This window comes from Lepisosteus platostomus, chromosome 22 (genome assembly GCF_059453375.1).
Source record: "Lepisosteus platostomus isolate fLepPlt1 chromosome 22, fLepPlt1.hap1, whole genome shotgun sequence".
NCBI lineage: Eukaryota > Metazoa > Chordata > Actinopteri > Semionotiformes > Lepisosteidae > Lepisosteus > Lepisosteus platostomus.
In genome coordinates, this window is record NC_142632.1 from 6,978,669 (window position 1) to 6,991,834 (window position 13,166).

The following is a 13,166-nucleotide window of genomic DNA, read 5'->3' on the forward strand; positions in this document are numbered from 1 at the left end:
GACCACAAGACGGAGATGTTGTCTAGACATTACCAACAACGACCACAAAATGGAGATATTGTCCAAAGAGCCAAGAAGGGCAAAGCCGCGATAAGGAGATTGCGGTCAGAATGCACATCCGGATCCCAAACAGAATCTCTAGTAAAATATGATCATTTGTGAAACAGGCAAATGAGTGTCTGCTACAATATGATTGCTACACATCTGCATTTGTTGGTATTTAAGGAGTAAGAGTGCAGGCGGTTTAAACCTGCGATCCAGTGTGTTGAAGTATTTCACAACACTACCCCTAGCACATCTGGAAATAATTCCTCATAATGATTATTGCCCTGGGCATGTACCAAAAAATCAGTGAGCATATACATATATCGCTGTGTTGAAGCTAGAGACACAGAATAAGTGCAAACACATCCTAAATACAGTGTTCCTGCACCTTGACCTCATCCAGAATGTATCGTTTTTTGAAAGGGATTGCTGTCAGAATGCACAACTGAATCCCAAACAGAATCTCTAGTCAAATATGATCATTTGTGAAACAGGCAAATGAGTCTCTCAGGTGCCCATTGCTCATTTTCAGACACATTTATGCAATACTTTCACCATGCGTTGAGCAATAGGGATTAAAGATACCAGAGGTAAGGTTTAAAAGTGATTCTGAGGTGCAACACATCAGCGAAACAGCTAGGCATCTGAAATGCGGGGTTTGAGAGCCCTTCAGGGAACACCGTACCCTAAAGGTACCAGAAGTCCACTAGTATAAGCATTAAGTCACTGTCAGCCCTGTTGCAATGTGATTGCTACATATCTTCATTTCTTTGGTTTTTAAGGAGTAAGAGTGCAGGGGGTCTAAATCTGCGATCCAGTGTGTTGAAGTATTTCACAACACTACCTGTAGGCCGTCTGGAAATAAATCCTCATTCTGATTATTGACCTGGGCATGTACCAATAAATCACTGAGCATATATATATATCACTGTGTTGAAGCTAGAGACCTGTATGTAATATGATGCTAAAATGTCATTTTCACATATATTAATGTATTAAATGATTGCTTATGCTTTATAAACAAATCTAATTAAAATAAAATCTTAAGTTTTGTATTTATCTTGTACCATAGAACATGATTTTCTTTGTATTTCAAGCCCACAAAGTGTCCAAATGACGCACTACATGATAAAAGGAAGATTATCACATGCATATCTGTATAATCTTCCTCATGAATATGCATTCCTTTCATTACCTTTTAATTTTTAAAATGAACTCAAGTTGTGTAAAATGTAATAATTTAAGTAGAATAGATTCAAATAATGATCCAGTGTGTTGCACTACTTCACTGCTTCACTGTTCTATGCCGTCTGGAAATAAATCCTCAGACTGCTTACTGCCCTGGGCTTGTACCAATAAATTACAGGAGCACATCTATATATCACTGCGTTGAAGCAGGAGACACACAATAACTGCAAACACATCCTAAATACAGTGTTCCAGCACCCTTGACCTCATCCAGAACGTATCATTTCTTGAAAGGGATTGCTGTCCGAATGCACATCTGAATCCCAAACATAATCTCTAGTAAAATACGATCATTTGTGAAACAGGCAAATGACTGTCTCAGGGGCCCATTCCTCATTCTCAAGACACATGAATGCAGTACATACACCATGCATTGAGCAATAGGGATTAAAGACACCACAGGTAGGGTTAGAAGTCATTCTGACTATATTCAAAAATATTGGACTCATATTCTTATGATGGCAGACATGATGCTGCATTTAAAACCAGGGTTAATGGACATTATATGACTGTCAATTCTGTTTTGTTTTGGGGACTCTTGGCTGCCTATGTGGTACAGTGCAGCGTGAAGGAAACATTTTCCAAAACTGTGTCAGCTCAAAAGTTGTAAGAAAACCTCTCCAGCTGCTTTAACTCTCTTCATTTTTGTCATTTAATGTGACAATCGATGTATAACTGGATCCTCACATATGCAAATGGTGAGGCTCCAGTTCGACACCCAGTTCGACACCACTTTACAGTATATGACAAAAGCATGGCAGACTGTGCCGGACCGGCAGATAACTTCCGCTTATTTTTACCATATTAAACATTGGAAATCCTCCCACTTGCATTTGTGACACTTGATTTTGGCTCCACCTAAGACACTCTTAAATCTTCAAAAACTTTTCTCTTCTCCCGCAACACTCTTGTCTGTCGGCACTGTGTGGCAGAGTTGCATGACAACCCATCTCACCACGGAAAGGAACCTAACAGCTTTGGTAAGAGAGGAGAAAAGGACCCAGCCCATAAGGGGATCGAACCCGCAACCTTGGCGCTATTAGCACCACGCTCTAACCAACTGAGCTAACCGGCCTCACGACAGTGCTCCTCTCTGTGCTGCAAAAAATCAAACTCAGGGAATTTCTTTTGTCCTCCTTTGAATAGAAAGCCGTGTAATTCAGTGTACGGGCTTTCCCGTGCAGTTTCATGGTTCTTGTAACCCATATCCTACACTGGCCTGAAGTGCCCCCCCATTTCACAGCATTTTTCAGCTGATTTAAAATGTACCTAAAGGAGAAGCATTATTGAAGACCATCAATTACCAAGAGCTTTTGTCAAAGGTTTTGGTGGTTATTTTTAATGACCACAGAGCACTATGACCTCGGTTTTACATCTCATCCAAAAGACAGCGCCCTTTTACAACACAGCTTCTCCGTCACTATATTGGGAGATTGGGACCCGCACAGACCTCAGAGTGAGCGCCTCCCCGCTGGCCCCATTAACACCGCTTCCAGCTGGAAGCTTTGTTTTTCCCTGTAGCTCACCCTTATCCAGGTACTGACCTGGCTCACACCTGCTTAGCTTCAGTGGGTTTTCAGTTGCGAGTTGCAAAAGTTGGGATGCAAGTGATGGAGCCGTTCGCTGCAAAAGCCACTGCATTGGCCAGGAATCGAAACCAAGCCTCCTGCATGGCAGGCGAGAGTCCTAACAATGAACCACCAATGCTCAGTGCCTGTACCTTCAAAAAAGACGCTTTTTTGGTGCTCTGTGCAAAAAGCGTCGACATCTGCTTCCAGCTGCAAAATGCCATTCCCGGACGCTGAATAATTTATTTCCAAGGCAGCGGGTACAAGCGATTGGGCGTTTTAAAACCACCAGGAACAGCAAAGAGGCACGCTTCTTTGCTTGCGCCGGAACACACCGACTGAAGGCGGACAACGTAGTCGGCAGGATTCGAACCTGCGCGGGGAGACCCCAATGGATTTATAGTCCATCGCCTTAGCCACTCGGCCACGACTACAGCAAACCCCGCCCCCGCTGCGTTCTTGCTACAATCTTACCTGGATCGCGAGGCGCCGGCGGAAGCCTTTCAAAGTCGTTCTCCGTTTCAAAAAAACATTTCCAAAATACAAGCCTTGCAGACAGACACACCTCAGAGGACTTAAGGGTGGCTTCATGTCGGAATGATAAAGTCTCCCCGTCCGGACATGAAAATGCCACTTTGTTACACACAAAAAAAGAATCAACAACAGAGAAATGCCCACAACAGCTATACACAGAAAACATGCAGGACACTGCTCATGATGTTTCCCGAGCCGAAACACAGTGCGTTTTTCCAAGCCATTTGACAAAGCCCGCCAACTGAAAACTGCAGCAGATCGTGTAAAGACGTTCAACTTTGTAACTACTGCACGCACAGAAAGCAGAATAAATTCGTCTTTTCAAACTGTCAAAGGTTTGCTTTGCGAATGCTGCAGGACATCGCACAATCTCTTTTGAACGGGGACAAACCATTTCTTATGGGGCGCATTAAGTACAGACGTTTAAAAAGCTCCACTCATGCCGACGATGCAGCATGAAGAAGCGCAACCTAACGTTTGACAGACAAAAGCCGGGCGCCGCTACGAGCAATATGAAATCAAACTGACAGCACACGGCGTTTCGCGCTGACTCAAAAGTGATCTCGACAGACGCTGTTCTCTGCATAACGCTGAAAGAGCTAAAGAGCGGTTCTGTTGAGACGTAACAAGCTCGTTTCTTTCTACCATGATGTTACCATGACAAAATCTGTCTTTAAACACCTTCCTCATTCTCTGACGAGACTGTCAAAAATTGCTTTCGCCGATTGCATTGCAAACAGGCGGAAGCGGGGTTTTGGGAAAAGTTTTCAACTAGCAATAATCGCGCCTCGGCTAAACCTCACAGGCTACGATACTGCCACTGCGCAAAGCTGACGGTTGCCAGGCAACCGCGGGGATCCTAGGGAAATCGTTATCAATCGTCTCATGGCATGTCGTTGCTGAAATGCTTCATATTTGTGTTTTCTCTCTTTGACCAGCCCAGCTACGCCCCACTAGAAGTCAGAGAAGCATAAAAATTGCATGGAACTCATTCATGCTCCTCTCCACGGAAATCTTTAGTAAAAGGCGAAAGATTTGTATGAGATGAAGAGAAACCAGAGTACATAGCTGAACAGCTGTAGGAGCCCAGGCGGCCTTCAAGGCCTCTGCCCTGCCGGTCGTGGTTGGCAATGCACCTGGCCTTACAAATGAGCCAGTGGGGCCCGTTCAGCTCCGGGCTCATCGCCTGCGGCTCTCGGTTTGCGAGCGTGCCCAATCCGTGCGATAACTCGGAAAACACCTGGCCATACTGTGCCGGAAACGACGCACTCTGGGAAGCCGCTATGCAAAGCGAGGTCCCAAGATCCCCTGCAGCCGGACACTTCCCGCCCCCCAAAGAAAAGAGCGCCAATCAGACGGCCGGAGACCGAGGACTCGCACAGCAGACGGCCACAATCGCCATAATAAGAGCCTAACCCTAACCCTAACCCTCGGAAATCTGTGGCGTTTAGCGTGACATAGTCTTGCAGGCATCGTGCTGTCTCACTGCAATACTATACCGCTGGAGGAAACAGTCCATCTGGCCATGAAACTCATTTGAACGTCTAGCTACAGCAACTAACTATATCATGATTTATTCAGGATGTGCGGAATCAGCACGTCCCGGAGACAGCTTCCGAAATCGTGAGCATTCTCTGGTGGTAGGGGCGTTCAAGATGGCGCTCAGGTGGGAGGTAAAGTTTAGTGGTTGAGGAGTTTTTTTTGAGTTTTTCATGACCTGAATGTTAATTTTTGCTTTTTTTGACTACTGAAAAATAAGGACTTAACAGTAGTTGTTTAAACGTCAGTTATAACTGAAAGAAAAAAAAAAAGATTTTTTTTAGGTTTAAGAATTTCGATATGAGTAACACTGAGAAAAGAAAAGAGAGTGCTGGGTCTTCGAAGGAGAAATCTAAGATACCTCAATCGTATATGTATAGCACTACAAGAAAATTGATGGCAACTAAAGAGAAAAGTGAAGCAACTGGAGGGGACGTGGAAAGAGTGCTGGAGATGCGCTCGCAGCCCAAGTGAGACTCAGCTGCCAGAGGAAGAGCCGGAGTCCCTGCCCAGCACACCTGTGAAAACCCCGGCAGCCAAGAGAGGAAGGGGCGAGCTGACGCTGGAGGAGCTCCAGACCAACATCTTCAACATGATGGCACAGAGCATGGGTGAGCTGAAGGAAATGATTCGATCTAATACAGTTGCAATCGAAAGTCTTAAAAAGTCCATGGACTGTGTGTTTAAAGAGGTTGAAGACTTAAAGAGTGAAGTAAAAGTTCTTAAACAAGTAAATACCGAACAAGAAAAGCATATTAAAGAACTTGAATTGAAAGTGAACGATGTAGATAGATACCGTTGATGATGGAATTTAAAATTATTTGGAGTTAAAGAGGAACGTGATAAGGACCTTGTTGCAACAGTGAAGGGTATCTGTAAAAGGACCCTGCCGGACCAGGAGGACGTAATATCGGCCATTGACTTTGTTCACAGGCTCGGGAGAGCGAACATGTCTGAGCGAACTGAGCAAGTGCGCCCCAGATCGATTATAATACAGTTCACCAAGAGGACGGCGAGGGACATGCTGTGGCGAGCGGCGAGGGGGAATGAGTATTTGAATGGGAACAAACTGAGGTTTGCAGAGGACCTGTCTGCTGCGGACAGGAGCACCAGGAACCAGCTGTGGCCCCAGGTTGAAGCTGCCAGAAGAGAGGGGAGGAGAGCCTACTTTGTGGGAGCGAGGGCCTTTGTGGACGGGAAGGAGATTTGCTCCCAGTGACTGCTAAGTTAATGATTATGTTTGGTTTTATTTGTTATACCAGTATATACTAGTGTTTCTTTAGTGTTAGTTTGGAATGGTGTAGTTAAGTGTTAAGGACTGTTATAGTTCTGGTTCTTTGAAAAACTCAATAGTTTAGACAGTCTTAGAGTTAGTTATTTGCTTTTGTGTATGTCTTTTTCATGAATGCCAGAGGTACTCGAAATGTTGTTAAAAGAAAAACTGTGTGCTGAATTTTATTTTTTACAGGAAACGCATGCATGTTGAAACTAAAGTTTATAAATAATTGAGAAATATTAAAGCAAGGAAAATATGATACGTGTAAAATATACAATTTGATCACATTATTACTTAATTACCTCTGGTAGTTAAATGCTTTTTTCTGCTGTGTTTTTTTTCTCTTGTACATGACTCTGATCCTCTTGTTGTATTTGTATTTGTAAATTCTATATGTTTAATAAATTTTTTTTTAAAAAAAGCATTCTCTGGTGGTGTCCTGCAGGCTTCCTGCGGGTGTGCGTTGGTGGTATAGTGGTAAGCATAGCTGCCTTCCAAGCAGTTGACCCAGGTTCGATTCCCGGCCAATGCAGTGGCGAATGTTTTCAAATGCTGTCATGAGCCTTGGATTGTGACTAGCAAAGCGAAGCCTTTTGAAAGAGCTAAAGCACTGCAAAACGGAATTGAGGGAGAATCTTACAGGGGATTCTGAGCGGTGTCTGCATACACGCAGTCCGATACGGGTGCTGAAAGCTTGAGCTACTCTCAATGTCATGCTGCCTTTCCCCGGAGTAAATCTGTTACATTGAAAGAATGCTTCTCGCAGGTTCAAAAAGGGACCCTTTGTTAATTGTAGAAATCAATGATTTCGAATGAATTCTGTATGCGTTAAAAGACAGCTATACACAGGAAACATGCAGGACACTGCTCATGATGTTTACCGAGCCGAAACACAGTGCGTTTTTTCAAGCCATTTGACAAAGCCCGCCCACTGAAAACTGCAGCAGATCGTGTAAAGACGTTCAACTTTGTAACTACTGCACGCACAGTAAGCAGAATAAATTCCTCTTTTCAAACTGTCAAAGGTTTGCTTCGCGAACGCCGCAGGACATCGCACAATCTCTTTTGAACAGGGACAAACGATTTCTTATGGGGCGCAGTAAGTACTGTTACTGTCACTGCTCAATACCGACGTTGGCCTACTATACCATGTTCAGCCACCGCTAGAAAATGTACGGCTCTAGCACCAGAGCAAACAACAGGAGGGCCGACGTCAAACAGGCACACGTGTCAAACATGGAGAGCAATGAGAATGGGATTCGAACCCATGCGTGCAGAGCACAATGGATTAGCAGCCCATCGCCTTAACCACTCAGCCACCTTGTTGGCGAAACTGGGCTGTCCGGACATGGGTTGGCGCGCTCCAGATGATCTTTTTCTTTTTTTTCCCCTCGTACTTGAGGGTTATTTTCCTGTTCCACATGTGATTTCAACATTTTCCTTGGGAGATGTCAAGCCAGCAAGCCACTGCTGTGGTTCAGTGGCCAGTGTGGAGTTCAGTGGCCCTGTTGTACACAGAAAGCACATTGAGCTCCTTGGACATGAAAAGTTCCAGATAAAAGCCATTTGTCATCCTTTCTCTTGGTGTCGATGTTGCTATTGTATGTAAAGGTGGCAACTTGCTCAGCGAGCAGGCGGAGCACACACCGAATGCAGATGTGTCTGAGTGGTGTGTCCAAGTGGCTTCAAAAGGACAGCACTCCTGGGGCACCGTGGCTTAGTTGGTTAAAGCGTCTGCCTAGTAATCAGGAAGTCCTGGGTCCGAATCCCAGTGGTGCCTTTTTTGTTCTGTCTTCTCAAACAGAACTGGTCATTATGGACAACCGCCTACGGCTAGACTTAATTAAATGCAAGTATTTATTTCCTGTCTTTAATGCGACTTGTTTTTCTTAAAATGGATGCAACTTGCAAAACATGAAATACAAACCTTGCTAATCAGCGCTACCGGCTGGAAAAAAAAAAGTCAGCAATGTTTTTTTCTTTAACCTTAACCCTGCTAATGGAGAAGAGTTAAACGACCGAGTATATGCAGCTTAAACGGTCCGCACGTCGGGTTCTTAGCTGAAAGGGTGGTAAATCACGCTCACCCCAGTCCTTAATCTTTCGAAGAGGATACAAAATTGAACCTAGTCGCCACATTACATACATCCAGTTCAATGATAAAAAGGTAACATCTATCCTCGCTCCAGAGTAAATCTCACGTTGAGGGCATCTTTTTTTTCACTTTACCGTGAGTCGGGCTCAGCTGCACAGAGGAGAGAGCAGAGCAATGAGGTCACGGGGACAGGGGAGTCACACGCTGGCGGTTTGAATACTCCGTTCGCCATCAGTCCGCACTCCGGACTCTGAATCCTGCCATCAGAGTTAAGATCTTGGCGGAACCTAAGGTACAGTTCCTTCTTAAAACGTAATTTGGTGAGCATTTCTAGAATCGCACTTGTATAGATGCAGCCTTTAATGTGTTGCTAGGTTAAAATTGATGACTTCTTGTATTTCAGTAGGCAACTGCCCTCTTGATTTCGGATTTAATTTCTTTATTACAGGGGCGCTTTTATGAAGACAGAGTCATGTTCAGGTACTTTGCTTGATGGAGGAAGCTCATTTCGGACTCTGTGATCTGCTCACCTGGAAAGGTCTGCTGTACTACTACAAGGGAGAAGTAGAGTCTGGAAGAAGGGACAATTTTATGATGCTTTGGAAGATAATGTTTTTTTTTCTTATACTGAAAATGAAAAGTAGTTGTTTCTATATGGACTCAGTCTTTGGAATTTGTATATTTATATATTTCAGTGAACCCTCAGCCTCTTCATTGTAAATGTTTTTATTTCTTAGCTTAAAATTCACCCATGTGAAATGATGTCAGCCATAAACATCATGACTCTATATTTCCTACCTGAATCTATTCTACTTAAATTATAACATTATACACAATTTGAGTTCATTTTAAAAAGTAAAAGGTAATGAAAGGAATGCATTTTCATAAGAAAGATAATACCGGTATGCATGTGATAATCTTCCTTATATCATCTAGTGCGTCATTTAGACATTTTGTGGGCTTCAAATACAAAGAAAATCATTTTCTATGGTACAAGATAAATACAAAACTTAAGCTTTTATTTTAATTAGATTTGTTTATAAAGCATAAGCAATCATTTATTACATTACTATATGTGAAAATAACATTTTAGCATCATATGTTTAGTATATTTAGTCCCTAATGCCTAAAGAAATGATCATTTGTTTAACATGCACGGGTCTGTCTCAAAGGATGCAGTACACCTGAAGGGTCTCAAACCCTACATTACGGATGGCTAGCTGTATCCCTCACATGTGGCACCTCAGAATGACTTCTAACCTTACCTGTGGGGTATTCAGTCCCTATTGCTCAATGCACGGTGTACATACTGCATACATGTGTCTTGAGAATGAGGAATGGGCCCCTGAGACAGTCATTTGCCTGTTTCACAAACAGGGACCTGGACCTAGACCTGGCCCGTACGGGGCTCAAACCCGCGACCTTGGCATTATTAGCACCACGCTCTAACCAACTGAGCTAACCGGCCTCACGACAGTGCTCCTCTCTGTGCTGCAAAAAATCAAACTCAGGGAATTTCTTTTGTCCTCCTTTGAATAGACAGTCGTGTAATTCAGTGTACGGGCTTTCTCGTGCAGTTTCATGGTTCTTGTAACCCAAATCCTACACTGGCCTGAAGTGCCCCCCCATTTCACAGCATTTTTCAGCTGATTTAAAATGTACCTAAAGGAGAAGCATTATTGGAGACCATCAATTACCAAGAGCTTTTGTCAAAGGTTTTGGTGGTCATTTTGAATGACCACAGAGCGCTGTGACCTCGGTTTTACATCTCATCCAAAAGACAGCGCCCTTTTACAACACAGCATCTCCGTCACTATACTGGGGCATTGGGACACTCACAGACCTCAGGGTGAGCGCCCCCCCGCCGGCACCATTAACACCGCTTCAAGCTGGAAGCTTTGTTTTTCCCTGAAGCTCACCCTCATCCGGGTACTGACCTGGCTCACACCTGCTTAGCTTCAGTGGGTTTTCAGTTGCGAGTTGCAAGGGGATGCAAGTGATGGAGCCGCTCGCTGCAAAAGCCACTGCATTGGCCGGGAATCGAACCCGAGCCTCCTGCGTGGCAGGCGAGAGTTCTAACAATGAACCACCAATGCTCAATGCCTGTACCTTCAAAAAAGACGCTTTTTTGGTGCTCTGTGCAAAAAACGTCGACATATGCTTCCAGCTGCAAAATGCCATTCGCAGACGCTGAATAATTTATTTCCAAGGCAGCGGGTACAAGCAATTGGGCGTTTTAAAACCACCAGGAACAGCAAAGAGGCACGCTTCTTTGCTTGCGCCGGAACACACCGACTGAAGGCGGACAACGTAGTCGGCAGGATTCGAACCTGCGCGGGCAGACCCCAATGGATTTCTAGTCCATCGCCTTAACCACTCGGCCACGACTACAACAAGCCCCGCTGCCGCTGCGTTCTTGCTACAATCTTACCTGGATCGCGAGGCGCCGGCGGAAGCCTATTTCAAAGTCGTTCTCCGTTTCAAAAAAACATTTCCAAAATACAAGCCTTGCAGACAGACACGCCTCAGAGGACTTAAGGGTGGCTTCATGTCGGAATGATAAAGTCTCCCCGTCCGGACATGAAAATGCCACTTTGTTACACACAAAAAAAGAATCAACAACAGAGAAATGCCCACAAGCATTTGAAAAGCCGCACCACGTCGCACTTGAAATAGCTCTTATATTAGTGGTAGACGCAGGAATCGCCTTTTTATTTACGCTCTTACCAACGCGATGGAAAGCAAAACAAAGCAAAGCAGAGCAAAACAAAACAAAACAAACAAACGAAAACCCTCACGTCCTGCACTTGCATATAACGCCGTTACGTGCCCAAGCGGTATTGTACGTCATCCTAGCACTGCCCCCTGGGTCGTACGGTATATGGGAACAAGCACACGCCAGGAATCGTCTCGAATCACTCCCTACAGCTGTAAGGCGCCTTGAAGCGTGCACCCCCAACATTCTTCTTTGCGCATCTGTGAAAGGTAAACTCTTGAGCAAACTCTGAACCAGCTCTAAGGAAACTAATCTGATTAGACGTTACTTTGACTCATCTTCTTACGCTCAGTGCCGGATTGCTCAAACTCCAGCTAGGGTTAGGGTTAGCATTCCCACGCTACTTAGACACTTTGTTTACGCTCAGTGCTGGATTTTGGGAACTTCAGGACGAGTGGGAATTTTCTCCTATCTGTCCATTCTGTTTTGTTTTGGAGACTCTTGGCTGCCTATGTTGTTCAGTGCAGCGTGAAGGAAACATTTTCCAAAATTGTGTCAGCTCAAAAGGTGTAAGAAAACCTCTCCAGCTGCTTTAACTCTCTTCATTTTTGTCATTTAATGTGACACTCGATGTATAACTGGAGTCCTCACATATGCAAATGGTGAGGCTCCAGTTCAACACCCAGTTCGACACCACTTTACAGTATATGACAAAAGCATGGCAGACTGTGCTGGACCAGCTGGTAACTTCCGCTTATTTTGACCATATTAAACATTGGAAATCTTCCCACTTGCATTTGTGACACTTGATTTTGGCTCCACCTAAGACACTCTTAAATCTTCAAACACTTTTCTCTTGTCCCGCAACACACTTGTCTGTCGGCACTATGTGGCAGCGTTGCATGACAACCCATCTCACCACAGAAAGGAACCTAACAGCTTTGGTAAGAGAGTAGAATTACCTGAAGAACTGCTTTCCATGGAAGCAGGACCAAGCGATGTAGCATTTTTATAGTACCAGGAAAGGAGAAGCGGCACTTTCTCCAGCTCCAAGCTCAATTGCAATGAAAAAACATGCAGAACAGAGAGCAGCTGAATTTGTGCTCAGTAGGGTGGGGAGGACTCAGCATTGCTATTGTTCTAATTGGCATGAAGTGCAGGGGATCTGAATCAGAACATGTCAGTTAGTTCGATCATTGCGTCAATATGTAGGCCACGTTAATACAGAATTATTACTTTGTCTGTCTCGTCTTTGTATATAGCTGAATGTCCCTGACAATTTCATGTTAGTTTTTAAGAACGACATTGGTGCTAATATATACATATATAGCATATAAGGAACACGTAAAAGTTCAGTCTGATAAACTGAGCTGATGGTTGGAAGAAAACCATCTCAGCGTCCATTCTCTGTCCCTTTTTTAGGACAAGGCGTACCGGAAACCCTGCTGTTGACGCAGGAACGATCAGGTCCGATTCGTTTACTACCTGGCAGGCCTGAGGAATCGTCTGACCTGACCGAATGTTCTCGGGGTCACCGCTTAGAGAGTGGGCATCTGGGTGCACCCGTGTCCACAGCACACTGTTTACTGTGTCCAGCTGGGCGCCCAGTCAAACCAATAGGTCTGCACCAATACAGACCGAATGGGTCAACTGAGGTGCTACCTGGAAGTAGTGAGCAAACTTCCTTTTTCCGATGGAGATGGAAGCTACACAGCTTCCTTTGCTCCAAATGGACCTATGAGGTGGGGATGCCCACCACAGAACCTCTGACTGCGTCACCAGAGTCACCTGACAGCTTCGCGACAGGTCCTCGAACAGACCTTCACTGATTATGGACTTCTCAGAGCTGAGGCTAAGAATTACATCATCAACCTGCACTTCTGCCACCTGGACCCCCTCCCACCACCATGGGGTGGTAGTCCTGGACCCCCTGAGGTACCAGGGTGCACAGAAAGGACTCCCATTCATTACCGGACAGGGAGATCCACTCTTCTTCAGGGATGAAAAAGGGGTGTGCTTTACCTGGCGGGTCAAGCAGCTGCTCGGAGCACTGCTCCTGTAGTTGGGAGACCGTGGGAGTTCTGGCCTGGGCAGGACTTCCCTGTAGTTTTGGAAAGCAAGAAGAGACATTTATTCTCGTTCAGA

General features: G+C 44.8%; 5 non-coding genes across 5 annotated transcripts; 1 reads left to right on the plus strand and 4 right to left on the minus strand.

Annotated features, from left to right (window-relative positions):
* Positions 1–3,213: 3,213 nt before the first annotated feature.
* Positions 3,214–3,295, minus strand: trnay-aua (transfer RNA tyrosine (anticodon AUA)). Its single transcript has one exon. It is a non-coding gene; the product is annotated as a tRNA-Tyr (tRNA).
* Positions 3,296–4,085: 790 nt separating this feature from the next.
* On the minus strand, positions 4,086–4,227 carry LOC148643281 (U4 spliceosomal RNA). Its single transcript, XR_015929439.1, has one exon. It is a non-coding gene; the product is annotated as a U4 spliceosomal RNA (small nuclear RNA).
* Positions 4,228–4,343: 116 nt separating this feature from the next.
* On the minus strand, positions 4,344–4,459 carry LOC148643282 (U5 spliceosomal RNA). Its single transcript, XR_015929293.1, has one exon. It is a non-coding gene; the product is annotated as a U5 spliceosomal RNA (small nuclear RNA).
* A 2,211-nt stretch (positions 4,460–6,670) lies between these two features.
* Positions 6,671–6,742, plus strand: trnag-ucc (transfer RNA glycine (anticodon UCC)). The gene has a single exon. It is a non-coding gene; the product is annotated as a tRNA-Gly (tRNA).
* A 3,872-nt stretch (positions 6,743–10,614) lies between these two features.
* trnas-aga (transfer RNA serine (anticodon AGA)) lies at positions 10,615–10,696 on the minus strand. Its single transcript has one exon. It is a non-coding gene; the product is annotated as a tRNA-Ser (tRNA).
* Between the last annotated feature and the right edge of the window lie 2,470 nt (positions 10,697–13,166).